The following is a 25,108-nucleotide window of genomic DNA, read 5'->3' as shown; positions in this document are numbered from 1 at the left end:
AGGTTTCAGGTGTTTAGCACAACCAAATATTTGCACATTGCATTGTGCTCCAAAAACTGGAAAATCTCTTGGAGAGAAAAAGAAGAATATTTTGTGATATGTGAAAATTATATTAAATTGAAATTTTAGTGTACATACATAAGTTTTATTGGAACATACACACATGCATTTATGTATCTATTGTCTCTGGCTGCTTTCACGCTGTGACACCAGAGTTGAGTAGTTGTGACAGACCATATGACCCTCAAAGCCTAAAAAAGTTACCATTTGATCTTTTATAGGAAATGTTTGCTGACCCCGGCTCTAGGCTTGTGTGCCTCCCTTTGTCCACATTTTGCTATATTTTAAAATAATACTAGAATACACACAACATGGGGAATCATGCAATGGTAAGAATAGACTTAATTTTATCTTTTTAAGGGAGACATGATCACAGTTCATCCTGAGGAACATTTTACTTAAAGGCATAATGCTACACAGAGCAAGATCTTTGATCTGTGTATACTTGAAGTGATCAGAGATTTCCAGGAGCCTGAATTTTTTGAGGCTATCTCTGTTCCCTGTATGTGAGAGGCATGTCCTTTTGCACAGAGGTGATAATCAACTCTCTTTATTTTATCTCCAGCATTTTATAATAAAAACACTGCCAGGTGGTCCAATGAATTCTTTCATTGTTATTTCATGTCATCTTCTCAACATTCCTCGAAGTAAATTTGACTTTTCCTTTTTAGTGATGAGGAAATGGGCCCAGAAAGATGAGGTTATTTAAATACCATTGCATAGCTAATCAAAGGTCACTCTAGGATCTACACCTTAATTCATCTAATTTCTAAGATTTTCTTAAGATTTCATTTATTTATTTTTGGAGAGAGGGAAAGGGAGGGAGAAAGAGGAGAGAAGCATTGACCAGTTGCCTCTTGCACACCCCGAACCTGGGACCTGGCCTGCAACCCAGGCTTGTGCTCTGACTTAAACTGGTGACCTTTTGGTTTGCAGGACAACCCCCAACCCACTGAGCCACACTGGTCAGAGCTTTTCAGAGCATTTTGTTTTATTGCCAGCTAGAGGAAGAGTGTCATTAACACAGGTCAGAAATCTTCCTATAACTCATTGATTATTTTCTACCCCTAACTTTTTCTCTACTTATCCAGATAAATACAAAACCATATGTATGCAGTCATTACCTTTCCATCCTTTCATCCATCCATCCTCCCTCCCTCCCTCTCACTCCCAATTAGTTCAAATGTCACATGTTTATTAACGACCTAGTTCATGCCAGCCATCATGCTAACTACACTAGGCACCAGGCATACAACTGTGAAGAGGAGAGACATGGTCCCTGACTTCATAAATGTTATAGTCCTTTTTTACCTGCTAGAGCCACACAGAGGATTAATTTTATTTGCCCACAGATCTCTAGGGCCCAGGCATTTCCATCACATGTGGAGTTTGATGTCCTCACAGTTCACACTGTACCATTTAGGAAGTCACTTAAATTGGAGTTTTGGGATGGCTGTTTTGCTTTTTACAAATAGTCTGTATAGTGGAATGAAGATGTTATTTGATTTTTGAGTTTCAGGGTAAAAAATACAAGAGACATCAGCTTTTTAAAAACTAAAAATAACACTTTATATAAATATTTCCCTCAGAGCTACTAAACACATGCCAGACTCTAACAATGATGTATAAATATACATAAAGATATAAAATATTTGGTTACACATTTTTCTTGATCCTATCCCAAAAGATTTTCATCTATTACTTGTTTTGAGAGAACAGAAGCTGGCAGGGGTAATTAATCGAGTTGACCTCTAGGGTGAACAAACATACACTGGTTGGGGGAGCCTTGGATTCTTTTCAAAAGACTTTGCTGGTGAAACTTGGAAGAGCCGTGTGGCTGCTGGGAGTTTTTGTTTTGGTAGTAGTTACTGGTTAGGCTTTGTAAATTTTCCTTTCAGACATCTGGCTGTTTCTCAAAAATTGCCTTTAAGAATTGTATTTTGTAAGTTAAGAGCAGAAGCTATTATTAGCTGTGTGTTTGTGGTTAAGACATGAGGTCAGATTTGGCAGGGAACTCTTAAGGCTGTGTGAAGGGGAGCCTCAGCCCAGCCATCCTGTGGCCACTCGGTGCCTTCGAGAGCAGCTTATTCCTGGGCTCAGAAGCAGTGACTCTCCCTTTCAATTTGTGGGAGCTTTAATAACGGAATGCTGCCCTTAGGAGTTAGGAGTGATTTGTAGCAAATTTCTTTCTTTTTCAGAATTCATGTCCTAATGAGGATATTGAATTATATATAATAATAATAATAATATATAACACATAAGTGTATATATATTATATATACAATATATATTATAAAATATATAAATATATAATATGTATATTATATATAGCTATATATTTAACTTTGATGTATCAGGTTTTGGGTGGCATTTTCAGAGGAGTTCTGTAGGAAGTGGTTATCATTATTGCAGTTCATAGTGGTACCTAAAATTGTGTATGGTTAGAATTTCTTTACACTCTGATGATCAACTTGCTGTAGAGCAGGGGTGTCAGACTCATTTTCCCTGGGGGCCAAATCAGCCATGCAATTGCCTTCAAACGGCCAAATGTAACTTTAGGACTGTACACGTGTAACTACTCCTTAACAGTTAATCGAGAGCTCGGCGCTGCTGCCGGGTAGAAAGAAGGTGCCTGGCCAGATAAAACCAGGTGGAGGGCCGGATTTGGCCCGAGGGCCTTGTGTTTGCCACCTGTGCTGTAGAGTATCCTATAAGGGAACATAGTCTTGCTGCTGTTTGCGCAGATGTAAAATATATCCAAAACATAGTATTTTAAAAGGAAACTTTTGTAAAAAGACTAAGTAGGCTTTCAATAAGAAATCCTTTTAGTCCCGGCTGGCGTAGCTTAGTGGATTGAGCACGGGCTGCGAACCAAAGTGTCGCAGGTTCGATTCCCAGCCAGGGTACATGCTTAGGTTGCAGGCCATAACCCCCAGCAACCGCACATGGATGTTTCTCTCCCTCTCTGTCTCTCTCTCTCTCCCTCCCTCCCTTCCCTCTCTAAAAGTGAATAAATAAAAAAATATTAAAAAAAAAAAGAAATCCTTTAAATCCTTGACAGTAGGCAACAATACAATTCCTTTTAACAGATTCACTTGTATCTTTCATGAATCAGAAAATGATATTGGGGGTCAGTTGCTTTTGCAATGTTTTAGTAATATAATTTTCTCTCTTACTTTCAAATAATTGTCTGTGGAATCATTTTGGATTCCTATTGCAGAAGCTTTGCCTTAACAGCAAAATCATAAATAGTTTTCCTTATGTCAAACATTTTACATGATGACTGGATCCACCTACTACATATTGTTTTCCTCTATAATCTCAAGCCAGTCCTTTTCACAGTTGTGGCTTAATAAACAATTTGATAGCAAAGTGATTTATTGAAAAGACAGTGGCTTATCTTTGTTTCATTTCCCCCCTCAAATTTACAGTGACATTCAGTACACTTTTATAATACATCGTTAATGAAAATTTACCTATGGGTCTAAAAATAGAGACAAAAGACAGCCAGTTGACTGGAGAAGTAACTTTAGAATTTGAAATTTGTGGAAATAGTAGCTTTGTTCTGAATGTTGCATGCTACCCAAAGGCTTGGAGTTTGCTAATGCCATAGTCTCTCAACTCCAGAGGGAATAGTTTCTACAGTAACAATAATAATCATCACTTAATGAAGGGTTATTACTTATCAGACCAGATACTGAGTGAATTAAATCAGTAATTACATTTTGTCCTCACATTAATCTTATGTAAATTCTGTTAATCCTTCCTTTACAGATGAGGAAACTGAGGCCCAGAAATTAGATAATGTGCTCTAAGTCACAATACCAGTAAGGGCAGAGCCAATACTTGGAGGCAGGTTTGTGTTCTGAATTGCTTTGGCCTAATTGCATTGTACCACTGTGTTGTTATTATTTTTTACAACTGGGAGAAACAGGATAATAAAGACAATTTAAGCCCTAGCTGGTGTAGCTCAGTGGATTGACTCCTGGCCTGGGAACCAAAGGATTGCAGGTTTGATTCCCAGTCAGGGCACATGCCTGGGTTGCCAGCCAGGTCTTCAGTAGGGGGCGTGTGAGAGGCAACTACACACTGATTGTTTCTCTCCCATTCTTTCTTCCTCCCTCCCCATCTGTCTGAAAATAAATAAATAAAATCTTAAAAAAAATAAAGACAATTTATTGTGACCTGTATACTTATGTATTTATGACTAAACAGAACATTTGCATGTTTTTAAATAAATCTCTATGAGTGGTATTAATTTATAGGTATCACTCTGCAACGTGCTTTTGTTGCTCATCATAGTTCTAATTATTCATGTTGACCATTATATAATATTTGATTCTATAAGTGTAACATCAGTTCCATTATCTTTTTTCTTTTAATGAACTGGGTATTCTTCAAAAATTTCTTGGCTATTCTTGGGCTCTTCTTTCTTGTAAGTTTTATGATACGCATATTAAGTTCCTGAACAATCACATTATAATTTTGTTTGGAATGACTTTGAATTTATATATTAATTTAGGAAAATTGACCTATGTATTATATTGAATCTTCCAGTCATGAAATGGTATACCACACCATTTACTAAAGTAATCTTTTATATTCTTGGCAATATTTTAAAATTTTCTCAATATGCCTGGTACTAATTTTATTACACATATTCTAGGTCTAAAGCTTCATATTATCCCAGATTTCTCAGTAGGGAAATTGTTGACATTTTGGACTAGGTGATGCTTTGTTGTGAGGTAGTCTTGTGCTTTGTAGGGTACTTAACAGCATCCTTGGCCTCTACTTGCTAGGTACTAGTAGCACTTCTTTCCCTTCACCTGTGACCAGAAACAACTCCAGATATTGCCAAATGTTCCCTATGGAACAAAGTCATATCCTCCCTCTTGCTCACTGAATGTAAATCCTGGAATTAATCGGCAGTAGTTGATTTTAACTTCCTTTAACAAGCAGAAGGGTCCAAATCCAGTTCCTCTTTAGACCTAGAGTGTGGGTTAAGCTCTTCATACTAAGTAGAGGACTTTTAATACCCTTTGGAAAGCCATTGCCCCTTCCCACTGCCTGTTTAAGGGCCCAGCACCTGACCATTACTGGTTCCTGAGGATATATGTCTTAGTTTGTGTTTTGCTGTTGTGTTTTAGTGTTCTTTTTGTATTTCACTTATCACAACTACTTATTTGCAGTAGAGAGGACACTATACGCATGGACTTAAAATTATTTCTTACTTATAAATCATAGAAGAAAGTTTAACCAGTTTACCAAAAAAAAAGAAAGTTGTTTTCATTGAGCTTCAGTTATTTTTCTTGATAGTTCAATTCCTTTAGATATTTTCTTATTACCTTCCTGCCCTAACTTGATTGTGATTTTGTTTCACATTTTTTGTATTTATAACCAAAACCTCCATAAATCTGCTTTATTTGTAGTCAGATTTTGTATTTGGAGTATTGTTCAGACTAACTAAAACCTCTGGACCCTTTTGAATGACTTAAACATTGACATCTCTCTATGACTTTATGTATTATCTCTTTGGGACTGAGCATAGGCATGACATGTTGCAAATTAAGAAAATGAGATTGTCATGCAAAGTAAGAAGTGGAGTTCTGCCTGTAGTTATAATGTAGAAGGACACTACAGACTATGAAGGAGAAGAGGGCAGCAGGAGGTTTAGACCTTGCTGGAAAATCTTCAGGAATGAAGCAAAATGTAGCCAAGTTGGAACCTACCCCAGCCCTTTCCCTCCATGTTAAAGTCAGTCAAGTCAATTCCAGCACCTATTTATAGTTAAGCTTTGGTTTTGATTAATGATGTTGGACAGGGATGGAAAAGGGGAGGGCCCTGCTAGGAGAAAGGGAGGAGGCAAAGCTGCCAAAACTGATATGCCGATCTGTTGTTTGGACCCTACTCTTCATCGCACACAGATTTCTGGCCAAACATAATGAAAATTATTTTTATTAGACGGCAGTAATCCATGTCAACATTTTTACTACAAGCCAAGTGAAGACATCAAATTCCTAAACACTGAAGAAACTATAGGTCAAATCATGCTGCCGTTTTTCATTGAGTCGCCAGGCATGCCTTGTCATGGATACAACCTAAGACTGAAATGTCTTTATAAGTTATTCTTTTATATGTTAACAAAACAAAATTAATAAAACAAACCTGCGTTAATGTCTAGACATACATTGTTTTTGAGCTGTAAAGAGGCATAGAGAGATCCAACTGGTCCAATATTTTACCATTATAGAAGAGAACATCAAGTTTTAATAAGAGCCCGAGGGACTTGCTTACAGCTGTATAGTATCTTGGTTCCAGGACAGGCACTAGACCTCACATCTTTCCTCCAATCCAGAGCTTTTGGTACTTCTGCCCAAAGGGAACAATTTTAATTTTGGTACCTAGCCATAAATACTATTCTGGTTGACCTTTGTTCTCTGCTTTTAAAGTTGGAAATAGATTAAAGTTTATAGTTTTCATAAATTAGCTGCAGTTACTAAGGAGATTAGGGTATTATTAATCTCTCCTATTATTTTTTTTTAACTAAAACTCACCTTCCTTGAAATGTGATATTATCCAAAGGATTAACTCTCCAGATCTGCACTCAAATATGGAGGATTTTGAATTGGGTTGGCCTGCATTTGAAACATTTTTATTTGCCTGGAGAGCACAGGAATTTAAATATTATAGAAATGTAGGACTTACAGTGACTATGCTTGTACTTCCACTTAGGTTTTTAGAGAAGATGTCCTGTTTGTATATGTGATTGTCATTCACCCAAATCAATTTGCTTTTATGTCAGAATCTCAACAATATAGGTTGGGTAATGACTGTTCATTTATCCACAGGATATGGTATTGCATATGAATAAAGTATGTCATAGGATGTGATGGTGATCTGGCCGTGACATCTGTCACCCTATTGATTGCCAGGGTTCATTCAGCTGATCTGACTGGCTAGGTAGGTGTCCCCTTCATTTGTATCCCTCCTGGACAACCTTCTTGCATAGAGAAGAGGACCATTCTTTGGTCAAGGGTATACAAGTAGCAGGCTAGAACCTCCAAACAAGCTGTCAAGGAAGTATATTATATAGGACAATTAATTTTTTATATCTTAGTTTCATTTTTTTCTCCCTTTAATAATTTTTATTTGTGACCTCATGTATGTTGTGCAAATCAGTTAATCATGCATGGATGAAATACAGTGTACTTTTAGGCTATCGATTATATTATAAATGTGGACATTGTATAGACCCCCCACAATATATAAGCTATATCAGTCAGTATGCTTAATCATAGTCATATAAATTTTGTAACTACTAAAATAGAGTAATATATTTTGGTAGAACCTCCAATTTTAAAGGAAAGTTGATGTGCAACATTATCTATCTGTGTGTATATAATGCTGTATTAGTTTCCTATGGCTGCTGTAACAAATTACCAGAGAATTAGTGGCTTAACACAGCACAGATTTATTATCTTATAGTTCTGGGGTTCACATGTCTAAATTGGGTATCAATGGGCTAAAAATAAGGTGTTGGTAGTGCTGTATTTCTTCTGGAAGCTCTAGAGGAGAGTTCTTTCAGTTGCCTATCCCAGCTTCTAGAAACTGCCTTCCTTCCTGAGCTTGTGGCCTCTTTCTCAATTTTCAAAGCCAGCAGCATATTTTCTGGTTTCTCTCAGACACTGCTTCTGTTGTCAAACCTCTTTCTCTGGCTGTCTTGCCTCTCTGTTTCCCTTGTAAGGACTCGTCCGGATATTCCAATATCACCTCCCCATTTTAGGGTCATTAATTTAACCACATGTGCAAAATACCTTTTGTCATGTAAGGTAACATATTTATTGGTTTCTATATGAGGATGTGGATATCATTGGGAAGTATTATTTTACGTACTTTAAAATAGCCTGTTCTATAATAAACAAAAGAAAAAAAGCAAACAAAATATAACCAAAGACATTGAAATTAAGAACAATCTAATAATAACCGGAGGGGAGGGGGGAGGGGACAGTGGGGGAAAGGGTTTTCAGGAGCTACTACAAAGGACACATGGACAAAACCCAGGGGGAGGGTAGAAGCAAAGGAGGGAGGTGGGTTTGGCTGGGGTGGGTAAGGGGTGGTGGAGGGAAAATGCAGACAACTGTAATTGAACAACAACAAAGTAATTTTTAAAAAATAGCCTGTTCTGATGCTACTTTGTGTAATAGATATAATATATACTTTTTCAACTAGACATTTTCTATAGCAGTAATCTCTATAGTACCAATGTCCAAAGAAATGTAATACAAGCCACAAATGTGATCCATATGTGGAATTTAAAATTTTCCTAAAGCAACATTAAAAAATTAAAAAGAAGTAATATTAATTTTAATTATTTAATTCAGTAGATCCAAAATATTATTGTGTCAACATACATAAATATAAAAATGTTGCAAGAATTTATGTGCTTTATTTCACACTGTTGTCAAAATCCAGAGTGCAATTTATTTTCACAGTTGACCTCAGTGTGGACTCAGTACCTCCAAGTGGCTCATGGCTCTGGTGTTGTAAAGCACAGTTTTGTGGCCAAAGTTTTTATAGTTCTCTACCTATTTAAGAGTCAGGTTGTCTACTCAAAGGAATATGATATGGCTAACACACTGGACCATATCAAGGTTTCTCAGCCTCACCACTATTGACATTCTGGGCCAGGGAATTCTTGGTTATGGAGGCATTTCCTCTACATAGTAGGGTGCTTAGCAACATTCCTGGTCTCTCCCAGTTTATGCAGTAACACCTTTTCCCAAGTTGTGATAATCAGAAAATGTCTCCAGATATTGTCAAGTGTCACCAAGGGAGCAAAATTGTCCCTTATTGAGAACCACTGGACTAGGCATAGGATGCTTAGGTCTGAATAATATTCTCCATACATTATTCTCCAACCTTGAAAGAGTCTCTTGAACTTATTAAAATACATTTTTTAAAGGTGGGGAAAATATTATCTAGGTTGCCCAAGCCTCGAAAGATAACAACTCTGTAAACTGTAGGTATTGTGGAAAAGGAAGTCAGCAGTATATGTTTTATGTATGTTTATCACTTGAATTTAATGACAGCTATTTCAGTACTGATGTATTTTCTCATAATATTTGACTTATTTAAAAATGTCTTATTGTGACAAGTGGATTATAGTTTGGAGGGGATGTTTTAGGTATTTTTGTTTTCCTGGCTTTTGGTGCTTGTAGGGGCACAAAAATATGTAGAATTGGGTCTTTTCAGTGGATAGACCAACTTTCAAACAGTTAGGAGTTGTTTTGTGGCCTTCTCAGCTCTCATAGAGTTTAAGTTTCACAACAAACTTGCAAGGATATCCTATAAATTACTTTGACTGACTTAACAGTTATTGAATACCTGTTCTTGCCAGGAACAGGTATTCCTGGCAAGGTCCTGAGAGTAGAAAACGGAATGAGCCAGGGTCCTATTCCTTAGACTACTTATAAGAGTAGTAGGAGAAAAGGCATCAACATAACAATGAAGAGTATTTAGATGGAAGTGGTGTTTGGGGAAGGGTCAGGGGAAGGTAAAGAAAAAGTTTAGTTTGTAAAACAAACAGTAGGTTTGGGGAAGGTCTGGAAGAGTCTGAGAACTGTACAGAATGAACAAGTGCATGGACTAGCTTGACATTGACAGAAATGGAACATAACATGGAGGAAAGAAATAGAAAAGGACAAGAGAGAGCATAGCCTCCCTGGGAAAAGTGGGTCTTCTTTTGCAAAGGACACTTTCGGGGAGGAGTCAACTGTGAGGTATCAGTAGCCTGCATGTACACATCTGGGAATGGGTCCTCCAAGGGTAAGGGAGTCTGGAAACAGTGCCACAGCATCCACTACGGGCTCCAGTGTTGCTTAACATTTTTCTCCCTAAGGATGTATGTATGTATGTATGTATGTATGTATGTATAGAGAGAGGACAAGGGAGGGAGAAAGAGAGGGAGAGAAACATCAATGTGTGGTTGCCTCTCACACACCTCCTACTGGAGACCTGGCCTATAATCCAGTCATGTGCCCTCACTGGGAATCAAACCAGTCACCTTGCGCTTTGTGAGATGGTGTTCCACCAACTGAGACATACCAGTCAGGGGTGTACATCTGCATTTTATGTATAGAAAAGACTAAGTTTTCTTTTTCTTCCCCAAGAATTAACTTTCACCCCCTTTTTGAGTATGCATGCACTGAACTCCTCACTAGTGAATTGTTTTGTTCTTGTCCTTGGTTTGGTTGACTCATAAAGGCCTTAATAATCACTTTCTGTTTCACGGGGCTGCCCTGAAAATAACCCCTTTCTCAACTCTTGATGGAGGGTACCGGATTTCAAATTTCTGAGAAGTGCAGCAGTTATGATCCTGCTTTACCAACCAGGTTTTTGAGGTAAGGGTTGAGGTGGTGTATTTTCAAGGCCATGTAGAAAGACCTGTTTGCTAAATTTGACATACAGGGAAGTAGGTGCTGTTAGCAAAGTTGCCTGCCCTGAAATGGACCATGTGTACCCATGGTACAGGAGTCCTGGGTGTGGTACCGTGATAGTGTAGAGACCAAAGCCCTTACTGTTTTTTGCCCAGTGCTCCTGGCTTCATCTGGATTATTTGAATCAGGCCTGGATAAAAACAAAGTAGACCGTTGTTTTCTCTTTTGCTATTTTTCTTTATGCATGGGCCTTGCTCAGGAACTTGTAGGAGGTGAATAGGGGTAGATAGCAGGTAGGATTTAGTGCAGAGCTATTAAACAATGTCCACCATAGACTCTTCTTAAAACTGTGATTGTATTTTCTCTTTTCCAAAGAATGGCAACCTGGCTATAAACCATAGTGCCAGAAGTGTTATGAGACTGATGCTCAAAAACCTTATGGTTTAATTATAGATAGTAAATTTCCTATTAAGAAATGTGGGGAACCCTCAAATTTGTCCTGTATCATCTACTATGAGAAGTTCTGTCAGGGATTCCAATAACTTTACGTGTTAGTTAAGATTTTGGTTGCTAGTGATGTAAGCTGACTGTAACCTAGGTAAAAGACATTTTATAAAAGTGTATAGGAATATCTGTGGATCCCAAGAGCAGAGATTTAGCCAGATCTCAGGAAAAGAAGGGAATCTGAAATTAGAATTATACTTGTATTGGGTTGGCCAAAAAGTCTGTTTAGTTTTTTCTGTAAAATAAAAGGTACATTTTTCATTTTTACCAACAACTTTATTGATTTGCATATTTTGAGTATATTGGTTATCTCTCATATGGTATAACCTTTATTGTTCTAAATGAATGTCTTGATTTGATTGCTATCAACTTCATCTCATCTACCTGACCATGGAGCATTGTCCAGCAAGAAATCCCTAGCACAAAACTTCACAAACCACTTTTGACATGTTCAATCAGTTGTGGCACCTTCTCCATACACTGCACAAATCTCTGTTTTGCATTTTAGTTACATTTTTACTTTTCTTGAATAATAAAGCATAATATGACAAACATGTTGCTTATTTTCTTCCATCTTCAGTATTAAAATGGCTACATAAAAATTCACCAGTTTCGATAAGTTTTTTTAAAATGCATGCTGCTATGACAACTGTCACAATACAATCTAACAAAATTGTCTTGAATGAAATTAAAGACAACTAAGTGCTACTAGAGCCATCATGCAGAAAAAAACAAATGAACTTTTTGACCAACTGAATATTATTCTGATTCTCTTGTCTCTGTGCATCTACTTTATTTATTTTTCCCTGTTCACTATTCTCAGATTCTTGGTTCCTATGGTACCCCAAATGTAGTCTACTCTCAGGGTTTTATCAAATGGGTCCTGTTCCCCACAGAGCCTGGTAGTAGCCCTTCAGCCTTATAGTTTCAGTTCCTAGATGCAAGAATGTGATTGACCCTGCTTAGGTTGGGTGAATGATCCAAGATGGTAGGTCCCAGACAAAATAACAATGAATTGTTGGCTTCTGAAGTTGTCTGACACAGACAGTGATCAATGATTTTTCTACCCAGGATAAACCACTGAATTTCAAGAAATGTTGGGCATTTTGAATAATGGAAACTTTAGTGTTTCAATAATGTGCTTTCCTTAGTTTAAGTCCATAGCTGGTAGGCCTAGTTAGTTGGTACATAACCAGAGAATAATAACTTGATTTGAGTTTAATTTTTGATTATAGACTTTATTCTTAATTCTTAAACCAGAATTATTAGAAACATCTATGGATCCAAAAGGGAGTGAGTAAGAATACAGAAGGATTAGAAACAGAGTAGAATGATAGTTGCTAGTCACTGGTAGGGTGTGGAAGAAATGGGAAGATGTTGGTCAAAGAGTATAAACTTCCAGTTATAAGATGAGTTATAGGTTCTGGTGATGTAACATACAGCATGGGGATCATAGTTAATAATACTGTGTTGTATAATTGAAGGCTTCCAAGTGAGTAGATTCTGAATGTTCTCATCACAAAAAAGAAATGGTAACTATGTGATGTGATGGAGGTATTAGCCAAGATTATGGTGGTAATCACGTCGCAATATATAAGTATCAAATCAACACATTGCACACCTCAAACTTACATACTGTTATGTGTCAATTAAATCTCAATTAACTAGGAAAAAAGAATGCAAAAGGATTAGCGGGATCATAACACTATTTCTGAAAGAACAAAAATTGAAATTGCATCTCTATGGATACTGAGTTTTGGTAGAACTCTCCTCTGGGAGAACTGTTTTCCCCTTCCATCTCAAGGCAGGGTCCCAACAAACATTTGTAGTATGTGTACTGACAGCTGATTGATTCAGAATCTGGTTTTCTCTCCTGAAATTCAGAATTGGGATTGGGAGACCTTTGTTAGTTTTGGTGTCTACAATGTGCCAGAAGCTATAGATTGAATGTACAGTATTGAACAAGAGAGAGGTTGTTGCTCCTATAAAGCCTGCATTTTGGCATGCAGTTAGTTATGTTCAGCTAAGTGCAGATGAACAGTCACATGGAATTATGATGATTGTTAATCCTCCCAAAGCCAGCTGTACACATGGCCCTTCTAGTTCTGTGAGATTGATTTTAGGCTAGTTTAAAGTGAATTTTTATTATTTATAAACCAAAAGAGTGTGTATGTACCTCTATATGTAAAATGGTTTTGATTATTTATTTGTATGCTGAAAAAGAGCCTCCTGTTTCAAAAGGGAGTAAGTTTCTTGAGGCCTTGTTGGTTTTAGTATTTTCCTGTCCCCAGGGCTTAACACTGGAAGATGTTATGGATACTCTACAGTGTAATCATCGTCTTAGATGATTCTGCCCAATTGTGAGATATTCTGAGCGTGGTCAAGGTAGACTAGGCCAAGCTATGTTCAGTAGGTCAGGTGTATTAATTGCATTTTTGACTTAGAATATTTTCAATGTATAATGAGTTTATCAGGACATAACCCTGTTGTAAGTCAAGGAGCATCTGCAAATAGTCTGTTTTATCCATGACATATAATTTAATTCACATGGCTGATTTAATTCTTAAATTAGTGTATTTGAAGCAAATAGATCAATATGAGATTATTTTCCCTTATTTTCACTGTAGCCTATAATATTAGTTGTGCTGTTAAACATCTTGCTCTGGTTGACTCAGAACTATTGAAAGAAGCCTTAAGATTACAAGTTATTTGTAGGCCCAGCTTTTTGGCTAGAATTAAACATAAATTTAAAGTAGAATATAAGGTCACTGTGACAAGCTATGCTTTTATACATGCCTGATTTAACAGTAACCAAGCAGCCAACAATAAGAACTAGATTACATTCCTTCATAGCTATTTTAAAATATATATTTACAAAGGAGATAGAGATTTTAAAATCCTGAACATAACCTCAGATTGTTAGTTACTTTTGTTGCCTGTAATTCCAATTCTGTTAGCTTCATGAATTTTTCCTCCGGGCAACCGCAACATCACCTGATCTGTCTGAACATTAAATAATGGTGGGAATATGTTCTTAACTTGCTTTGAATTAAACAAAGGGTGTGGACTCAATGATTGTGCTATAATTATCACCAGCAGTCCTTTTCTTATATCCACTCATGTCTAGATCTGGCTTTTTCAGGGAACTCTGGACAGGAAATGCTGCCTGTGAATGAACTGTGTAAATGGTGCATAGTGATTGTCCACCATCTTTTTGGACTTCTGTAGGTATTATCACTTGAGACAGTGGAAACCATAATCAGAAAAATAAGGTTCTTTATAAGGCAGCATTGGGTGCAGGAAGAGGTGAGAATTGTACGTTGTCAAAATGCAGAGGAGCAAAAAAGTATAGTCTGCCAGGAACACATTTATACAGATTATAATCTTAGCTCTTCGTAGGTGACAGCTAAGCATTTAAAGATGCTCCCAGTATTTTAAATGTAGTCCATAAAACTTACAGGAATTATGAGTACAGTTCATGAATTAACAACTATAAGAACAAAATCTTACTTAAATGAATACTTACTGAGGGAGAATTATTTGAGCACCTTGTTGAGGGAAACAAGAACAAAGGAAATATAAAACAGTGGAAAGAATTAAACATTGAATGAAGTGATTTTACAATGTGGCATTTTTAATCCACACATTTTGAGCAACGTTTATGTTTTGCTAAATGTCTTCCTAACATATTTAAGCTGTTAAATTCTGAGACATAGACAGGTTGCATTTGAAAGTGAAGGAGGCACCTAAATTAAACAATGACTAAATTTACTATTGGGTCCAGATGGAGTTTTAAGATTTTAAAAAGTAAAACTGAGCCTCAAGGCATCTAAAAGCAATTTGAAAAATGGGGTCTTTTATACTAATAAGATGTCCCTACTGCTATTTCCCCAGTATTCCCTGGAATAGGCTTAAGGGAGATCCTGACCATTGATTTTGTTTTCACTTCAGCTGATAATGTGACCCCATGAGGATCCATCCATTCATTCTCTCAGGGTTCATTCATTGATCCTGTGCTCTCCAAGAACTGCTAAGGAGCTTGGATCTGTATGGACTCCTCTTGCCCTCAGAGAGATCATAAATCATGCACATGCTATAAATAAATGGAAGCTGCAGGTCCTTCTAAGGGTTTTCAGGAGTTGGTAACAGAGCAAAGAGCTTCATGGAATGCCAGACAACACTTTGAGAACCATCAAAAGGACATCCACCAAGTGCTGCACCTCTGTCCTTGCAAATCTTTATTATTATAGTTCTCTCATTTCATTTGTGTAACCTGGGTAAAGCCAACCCACTTCTTATCCAGTCCAACTGAGTGTCCCTTTCAAATAAACACAAAATCCAACAACCTCTAAAAGTAGAAAAGTAACTTAAATCTTCATTACAATAAAAGAATTAGATTGCACTTTAAAGAATTTGTTGTACTTCAAAAATTATAGTGAAGATAAGTTCCATGGCACAAAAATATCTTCAGTGATCTAAGTTGCTAAATCCTACTCATCACAGCATGCTAACTATCTTTGTATAATTTGTCTCTTCCTTTCCACTGTCCTCTCTTCCCTCTCCTCTCTTTGTTTTCCTTTACCTAGTCAGAATACTCAGGGTCTTGACCATTTCACAGCACTGCCCCCCTCTCCCTTTGTGAATCTCTCTCCCCACCCTGCCCCAGGATAGAGTTGCTCTTGGCTGTCATATAGATCATGCTATCTTCTTTGGACTTACTTCAGTTCACCTTTCTACCCATTATCCAGATCAGTACAAACAAAGGCCAGACCCCGTACTCTCCAAGCATGCTGCTGGTTTTCCTGCAGAAGGAGGGAAGAGTGGGCAGCTCCCCAGCTCTGGGTCAACCTTTGTCATTTTGACTTGAAGCTTGGGTGTGGGGTTTGTCATGGAAACATAAGGGCCTTAGCTGCAGAGCTCAAACCCAATCCTAGGGATCAAATGGAGAATATCTGTCCCCCTCCCCTGTTCTACTTCACTCTTCTATGGTACAATCACGAACTCTTCTCTCCTCCTCCAGTTACTTAGTATAGATCCCCAAGCAGACTGGTGGGTACCAACTGTACTGGATACTTTGGTGTTCTGTCCGGGCCCCTTTTCAGGGACAGCCTACTCAAGTCTAGCTGCTGGAAATGATACCTGCTGAAGGCTCACCGCTGTACCCCTCACTGGAATTGTCCTTGGCCCAGAAAACTGACTGCCAAGGTTAGAGCTCCTCTAAGAGGGCAATCTATAGCCATCGATCGGCTGATTGGGAGTAAAAGGCCCGGCTTCTTTTCCTCTGAAGGGCCACCCTAACTTCCGAGCCCCTGGCCTGGTCATCTGAGGCCTCCAACACAACTGCATTTCAGGTCAGCCCCTCCCTCTGCCTGATCCTCCCCTTTCTCTTCCTCATAGCTTTATATCCTTAGAGGATTCTCTAAGAAATGTTCTGCTTGTGTTGGGAACTGCCCTGACTGGTATCAGAAGCTGAAACCCCCGCCTAGGTTAAGGCTGAGGGAACGCCCTTGGAACCATAAGCCAGCAAGGAGACAAAAGCTTATCTCCCTGGCAGGAATACTGCTTCCGCTGCTTTATTCATAACTGAACCCCAAAAAGCTTGGTCGGTTAGCCAAAGATGGGTAAGATTCCCCACGGGGGGAACGACCTAAGCCAGGCACGATCACTTTGGGAGGCCCCCCAAAAGAAGGATTTGGGGGGCTACAGCAAAAGAGGGTGACGGACCCTCGCTCCTCGGCTTTGACATAGCCTGAGTTCTCATCGTCTGGGAGAAAATCTTATTGCCTTAGTTCCCGTGCTAAGCCTGAAACAATGACAGGGTGGTGCAGCTCTGTGCGGAAAAGGGCAGATTCCCTGGGTGATCAGGCCTAAGAAAGAACATGTAAATTCCTGTGAAACCTTCTTTGTTTAGAATGCTCTCAGTTGAATGAGAGGGGTCCAAGGAGGAAGTTTGTTCCTCAAAATCTTACAGCTCTTTGACCCTGACTCAATAGACCAGCAGAGTTCCTTGTTTTCTATGGTTCCTTACTTCCCCCTGATAAGTACTGTACTTTACCTGAATTATTATGCAAAATGAGCCCAATAAAAGCATGTATGGACGGTAAATCAGGGCGCTCCCCACTAGGGGGGTGGCCATTTCGTTCCTACTTCCCCACAGAAACTAGTTTGTCTCTGTGCACGTGTGTGTTTTTTCTCGCGTGTTTTTCGGCGAGCCATCCACAGCGTTCCGTGGTCACTGCTGGCCGGTGACCCACGCGCAACAGCTGGCGCCCAACGTGGGGTAGCAATTCGGGACCACAGAGGTGGGACCCCGTTTGAGACCACTTGGAACCAGCGGCTACGAGCCGTCGCTGTGGATAACGCATCAACTTCGGGTGTATTTGCGCACTAACAGCCCAGGTAAGGGCCAACGACCCCGTACTCTTTCTCGGGCATGTCGTTGTAGGATGCGTTGAATTTTCAGGGAAGTAGGTCTTTCTTTTCTAGGTCGTTTCTCTCTTCGCGACCGCCTATAATTGGGTAAATGGTAATTTCATTCTCAAGTTTGGGGGAACAAATGATTTGCCTTGAAAAAAGTAATCAGGTGATTTGTTTTGGCCAATTAAAAGTAAGTAAAAGTAAGCTTTTTCTTTAAAAAAAAGGAAGGTAAACATGACTGGTGTTAATAATTGAAGGTATAAGGCATGGAAATGCGATCTTGGTGAATATCAGAAGGGGTATGAAAGAAAGATTAGAAGGTTTGTGAATGTTGCAGAAAGTCTGTGGAAGTAAACGTTTTAAGAAAGAATTATGTGGTGTGTGTTAGTAATGGACGGTATAAGGCATGGAGATGCAATCTTGGTGGGTATCAGAAAGTGTATGAAAAAGAAGAGAGAGTTTGTGAATGTTTCAGAAGGTCTGTGGAAGTGAAAGTTTTCAGAAGCCTGGTAGATACCAGAAGGAAAAGGATTTTCCTTTACACTTTATATTTTTCTCCCTACCTGATCCCTCCAGAATTTGGCATTCTGAAGGAGTGAATGATGACATAAGGTTTCTTTGCATAAATCTAACAAGACTAGTCGTTAATAGTGGTTATGATTTAATTGTGCCTTCCAACTCTTTCCAAATCTGTCATCTCCAGAATATGACCAGAAAATGAATGAATCCAAATGGCATTATAGCATTTAACAATGCACTGCTCTCCTTATGAGTCTGACAGTTTGTTAACACCTGGTTGCACTTATTGTTTAATCAATACTACTTTAGAATTAGTCCAACAGGCCCAAATAGATCAGGAGATCCTGACCTGCCTTTCTGCAGTTGAATCAGCACTTGACTGGATTGGCGAATGCCAGGATGCACTCGTGACTCGTCAGCACCTAACTTGTGACCCTGGTTTCTCCAGACTGTGCGTCACACTGCTACAATGGAATTCCAGCCAACATACTTGGACTGATATACAACATCGCTTGAGGGGAGCTCTCTCCACTAATTTAAATGGACAAATTGATAAATTGCAGTTGGAGTTACATCAGCAGCTGCAGGACATTCAACGTTTAACCAAACAGGACATTTTCTGAGCCCTTAATGAAAATATTAGTTGGCTGAATCCCAAAACATGGTTTGATGGACTTCATTTGACAATTTGGGTTTTTGGAGCTGCTGATTGTTTACTGATTGTAATATTACTTTGTGTACTCTGGTGTATCTTGAAATTGTTTTCCCAGGGTCGTATCAGAGACCAGCAAGTAGCTACCTTTATGGAACCCTTAGCAGTCCTAACTGAAAACAAGGGAGAACGTATGAAAAACCACTCTGGCAGACGTAAAATTAAAACTCAACACCCACATAAGAAAGTAAGTGATGAGTTGGTGCATGGGGCTGCACCTGTTAAGAAATCCTCCTGTAAGAAGTCAGTCTTGCATTATGCTCAAACTGCCATGTGATTTGCCTTTGCTGATATCTATGTAATTACTCCCAAAGATTGAAATGTAATCAGACCTATTACTCTTCTTCTTGCTCTAATATGTTTTCTTAGGCTGAATTTAGAAATTTAGGTATTCACAACCCATAGAATTTCCTTTCTGCTTTAATTTCTACTATTGCCTTATGACATATATAGATGTTGCTTTTCTTCTGATTTGCATTCGAAAACAGCAAAGGTAGGTTTCACAGGCTTAACAACCACAGTTGATTTCAAAAACTAAAAAAGGGGGAGATGTTGGGAACCGCCCTGCCTGGTATCAGAAGCTGTAACCCACCCCCCTAGGCTAAGGCTGAGGGAACACCCTTGGAACCATAAGCCAGCAAAGAGAAAAGCTTATCTCCCTGGCAGGAGTGCTGCTTCTGCTGCTTTACTCATAACTGAACCCCGAAGCTTGGTCGGTTAGCCAATGATGGGTAAGATTCCCCAAGAGGGGAACGATCTAAGACAGGCACACTCACGTGGGAGGCCCCCAAGAAAGGACTTTGGGGGCTACAGCAAAAGGGGGTGATGGACGCTCGCCCCTCGGCTTTGATATAGCCTGAGTCCTCATCCTCTGGGAGAAAATCTTCCTATCTCTTGGTTGCCTCACTTTCCTTGCCCCACCTGAGCCTGAAACAATGACAGGGTGGTGCAGCTCTGTGCTGAAAGAGCAGATTCCCCGGGTGATCAGGCCTAAGAAAGAACATGCAAATTACTGTGAAACCTGCTTTGTTTAGAATGCTCTCAGTTGAATGAGAGGGGTCCAAGGAGGAAGTTAGTTTGTTCCTCAAAGTCTTACAGCTCTTTGACCCCCACTCAATAGACCAGCAGAGTTCCTTGTTTTCTATAGTTCCTTACTTCCCCCTGATAAGTACTGTACTTTACCTGAATTATTATGCAAAATGAGCCCAATAAAAGCATGTATGGACGGTAGATCGGGGCGCTCCCCAGTAGGGGGGGTGGCCATTTCGTCCCTACTTCCCCACAGAAACTAGTCTTGTCTCTGTGCATGTTTGTTTGTTTCTCGCGTGTTTTTCGGCGAGCCATCCACAGCGTTCCGTGGTCACTGCTGGCCGGTGACCCATGCGCAACATGCTTGCAACTCCCTGGCTCAGAGTCCTTTTCCAGAGAACCCAATCCTAAGAGTGGAACAAATGCTGCTATTTGGTCAGGATAGACAACTTGGGGAGGTTCAAAATTGGCTAGGTTTGGGCCCAGTTACACAGTAAGTAACAGCTATATCTTGCGTGAAGTCTGTACATTTCATGTGGACACTGGAATTTCTAGATCTCCATAGAACCCAGACTTCTAAATTACACATGAAACATGGAACTCCTTTATGTTGTAGGCATCAGTTTCCCACTCTTGGCAAACTCAGTGAATACACTGTTCACTTCTAGTTTCTCCACTAAACTGTTCCTCATGAAATGTGTTTTGAGAGCTTGAGTGTTTTTGTTCTCTTGGGGCCATAATGATGGGCTCTTTGTACAGTGCGATGGCTTATGTTCTCAAATTTTCACTCTCTCCCATGCAATGTGATTTTGTACTGTGCTAGCAGGGGTGTCCAAACTGTGGCTCATGGGTTGCGTGCATCCCAGGATGGCAGTGAATGTGGCCCAACACAAAATTTACTTAAAACATAATGAGATTTTTTTGTGATTGCATGTCACAATGTATTTAATGGGTGGCCCAAGGCAACTCTTCTTCTTCCAGTGTGGTTCAGAGATGCCAAAAGGTTGGACACCCCTGGGTAGAGTATATTTTCACACCTTGTTGGTGTTGGGTTTGGCCACATGACTTGCTTTAGAAAATGGAAGGTTAGTGGATGAGATGCAAGTATAAGTCTTACACATGCTTGCACAACTGTGATTGACCTCTCATTTCCATATGTTGCAGAGATTAAAGCATACCCCACATAGTGCTTACCTTCTTAGCCTGGGTTTCATAGAACAAATCTGGACCCAGTCTGAAACCTAGAGCTGAACCCAGCTGACCCAGCCTGAAATGCGTGAGCAAAAAAATAATGCTTGTTTTCACGAGTTACAGAATTTCGGGGTTTGTTAATGTAATATTATTGCAGCTTTGATTGACAATATATATACTTCCTTTTAAACCCATGGTTTTACATTTGGCTTAATTCTCTTTTATCAAGTTTACCACATTTCTCTCATTTTTTCCTTTTCCACTTTTGACAAGCAATTCTAAAAGTTGTGGATAGTGGGGTTTGCCAAATCAGCATCCCTTTCCTAGATTTGAGCAATACTCATAATGTGAGTTGTGATGCAAAGCAGATTCCCATCTCAATCTGCAGGAGCTAAAGATAGCTCATTTCCCACAGGTGGGCAGAGCAAGGGCATAGGACCTGGAGTGAGCCAATCAGATTTTTCTGCCTGAGCTTAGACCCTTGAATGAATGATGCTGAGAAAAGGAGCCTAACGATGAGTGGTGGGGTGGAGTGACCACTCCAGTGCATGCCAGTGTACAGGGACAGTGGCAGTGTCCTGTATCCAAGGTAGGCACTTTTGTTACCTAGTCTCCATTTCTGAGCATTTTCCAAGCTTGACTCCCTAGAAATCAGTAATATTTTCCAATATATTGCGATATATTCTTTTATTTTTGAGTCAGATTTCTCTTGCTTGCAGCCAAGAATCCTGGTAGATACCTGGACATATGTTTTGTTTGATAAACTTTCAAGCACTATACTAATGTGAGGTATTGATTTTTTTATTGAGATATGTCAACATCTAAGAAATAAGCTAGAAATATTTATGAAGGATCCAAGATTAGACTTTTTAAAAAGTATCAATTACATTTTAATGTTATAGCAAAATATGTACCTGTAGGGGATATTTATAATGTCCACATTTATGGCATAAATATCCAGTTCTTTTTTGATGTTTAATCATCTCTTAAACTCACTACATTTACATTTTTGCTCTGCAACCCATCCTGCACCCCCAACACACACAGCACATTATGACCAGCAAAACCACATGGTTATTTTAGGTTCTCTGGAGTCTTTATCTTCCTTGTACTTTTTCTGCTTCACTGGCCATTTGTTCTTGGTTTGGTTAAAATTATTTCCTTTTGCTGGCTGTCCTTCAGATGCTGGAATTGCTTAGAGTTCTTCTGTTCTTAATGTTAAAACTCTCTGCACATCTTAGCTAGCACTGTGGATTCTGCCAACATCTACAGTTGGTGGAAACTCTTAAATGAACTGATAGCTCCAAGGGGTAAAGGACTTCACCCTTCATATTCACCACACATATCTTTAGGGAATAACACAGTGCCTGGCACATAGTAGATATTTCAAAAAAAAATTCTTTGTGTTAGTGTTTTTCTTTTAAATATATTTTATTGACTATGCTATTACAGTTGTTCCATTCCCCCCCTTGCCCCCTTCAGCCCAGTATTCCCATTCCCTCCAGCAGTCCCAATTAGATCATGTTTGTGGGCCATGCATGTAAGTTCTTTGGCTTCTCCATTTCCTGTAGTATTCTTACCACCCCCCAGTCTATTTTGTGCCTACCATTTATGCTTTTTAATCCCTGCACCTTTTCTACCACTCTCCCTCTTCCACCTCCCAGCTGCTGATCCTCCCAAGGATCTCCATACCTGTGATTCTGTTCCTGTTCTGGTTCTTTGCTTAGTTTGTTTTTGTTTGTTTGTTTGTTTTGTTTTTTTTGTTTGTTTTTTAGATTCAGTTGAGGATAGTTGTGAATCTGTTGCCCTTTTAATATTCATAGCTTTGATCTTTTTTTTCTTAGGTAAGTCCCTTTAACATTTCATGTAATAATGTCTTGGTCATGATGATCTCTGTTAGCTTTACCTTTTCTGGGAAGCACTTTATCTGCCCTTCGATTCTAAATGTTAGCTTTGCTGGATAGAGTCATCTTGGTTGTAGATCCTTGCTTTTCATGACTTTGAATACTTCTTGCCAGTCCCTTCTTGCCTGTAAGGTTTCTTTTGAGAAATCAGCTGACAGTCTTATGAAAACTCCTTTGTAGATAATTCTCTGCATTTCTCTTGCTGCTGTTAAGATTTTCTTACCTTTAATCTTTGGCATTTTAATTATATGTCTTGGTATGGTCCTCTTTGTGTCCAACTTGTTTGGGACTCTCTGTGCTTCCTGGACTTGTATGTCTATTTCCTTCACCAAATTAGAGATTTTTTCTTAATTATTTTTTTTCAAACAAGTTTCTACTTTTTTGTTCTTCTTCTTCTCCTCCTGGCACTCCTATGATTTGGATGTTTATATGATTGGAGATGTCCCAGGGGCACCTTATATAATCCTCATTTTTTAAAGTTATTTTTTCTTCTTTTTCTGGTGGAATGCTTATTTCTTCCTAATGTTCCAAATCATTGATTTGAATCCTGACTTTATCTCCTCCATTGTTGGTTTCCTGTAGATTTTTTTTTATTTCACTCAGTGAAACCCTCATTTCTGCCTGGGTTGTTTTTATTTTGTTGCCATACTCAATGAATTCTTTGAGCATCCTGATCATGAGTGTTTTGAACTCTGTATCTGATAGGCTGATTATATCCATTTCACTTAGTTCTTTTCCTGGGGTTTTGTTCTGTTCTTTCATTTCACCACATTTTTTGTCTCTTCAATTTGGCAGCCTCCCTATGTTTGTTTCTGTGTATTAGGTAGAGCTGCTTTGACTCCCTTTCTTAGTAGTGTGGCCTATTGTAGAAAAAGCACCTGTAAATTATGTGGGGAGGAGCCTTAGGTAATCACCAGGCGGGGCAACCTGCTTCACTGCTTTGTGGCTCTGTGTTCAGGGAGAGAACTCAAAGTGGGGACAATGCTATTGCCTGGCTTCTGAAAGTTTGCCTGGCACTTGCCCTGTGCAACTGGCACTCTTCTAGCAGTTGTCTTGGTGCTGAATCCCAGAGAGGGTGGGTCTGCATATGTTTTAAGTCTGTGCAGACCCTTTAAGCCAAGTCTGTTGAAAATCTGGCAGTTCCTATTTGCTGCCCCAATCCCCACTGGTTTTTACAGCCAGAAGTTATGGGGACTTATCTTCCTGGTGCTAGAACCCTGGGCTGTGCAGTCTGGCCTGGGGCTGGGATCGCTCACTTCCAAGGTATCCCTCCCAGTTTTTATCTACTACATGTGAATGTGGGGCCACTTGTTCCACTGCCACCACCTCTGTGCACCACAGTGTGTCTCTGCCCCTCCTACCCATCTAGGTGAATGTGGCTTCTTTTATTCCTTGATTGTTGGACTTCCAGACAGCTTGATTTTCTGACGGTTTTGGGTGTTATTTGTTTTAAGGAGTAGTTGTAATTTTTTCTGTGGTTGCATGAGGAAGTGAAACATGTTTACCTACACCTCCATCTTGACCAGAAGCATGGTTTGGGTTTCTTTGGATATATTCTCAGAAGTGGAATCCCTTGGTCATAAGGCAGATCCATTTTTAATTTTTTGAGGACTGTCTGCGATGTTTTCTGTAGTGTCTGTACCTATCTGTATTCCCACTAACAGTGCACAAGAGTTCCCTTTTCTCCACATCCTCACCAAATAATATAAGATGAGGCCTGTTCAGAAAAAGTCCAGCCATTGTTAAAATAATGAGACCAGTTTGCGCAACATTAATGTAACCTGGCAGCCAAGGAGGGTGGACTGGATGCACATGTGTGAACAATGACAGCTTCACTCTACTAGTCAGTGGGGGGTGGTAGACGCCATTGAGTGAGCCTGTGTACTGTGTGGCCATTGTATTCAAACTGACTGAGTAGAGCAACAAATCTGCATCAAATTTTGCGTTATGCTTGAAGGTGACTGAGGTATCATTATTATATGTGCAATGTTTCTTGTATCTTGTATCTTCTTCAATAATGTCTTGATTTTTCATATTACATGGGTGGATACTTTCTGGACACACTCTGTATGCACTCCCATGTTCAGTGCAGCATTATTTAGAATAGCCAAGATATGGAAGCAACCCAAGTGCCCATCAGTAGATGACTGGATAAAAAAAAAAGCTCTGGTACATATATACAATGGAATACTACTCAGCCATATAAATGAATGAAATCTTACCATTTGCAACAGCATTGATGGACTGACAGGGTACAATGCTATGTGAAATACATCAGACAAAGAAAGACAAATACCATATGATCTCACCTATATGTGGAATCTCCAGAGAACAGA

At 39.2% G+C, this 25,108-nt stretch overlaps 1 protein-coding gene across 2 annotated transcripts in view; it reads left to right on the top strand.

The window, feature by feature from the left end:
- ARHGAP6 (Rho GTPase activating protein 6) overlaps positions 1 to 25,108 on the top strand; it is a 465,834-nt gene that overhangs the window by 33,733 nt on the left and 406,993 nt on the right. The gene's annotated exons all lie outside the window — the stretch shown is intronic.

Source organism: Phyllostomus discolor, chromosome X, assembly GCF_004126475.2.
Source record: "Phyllostomus discolor isolate MPI-MPIP mPhyDis1 chromosome X, mPhyDis1.pri.v3, whole genome shotgun sequence".
Lineage (NCBI taxonomy): Eukaryota > Metazoa > Chordata > Mammalia > Chiroptera > Phyllostomidae > Phyllostomus > Phyllostomus discolor.
Note: the sequence above shows the minus strand (reverse complement) of the source record. Positions and strands in the feature narration are given on the sequence as shown.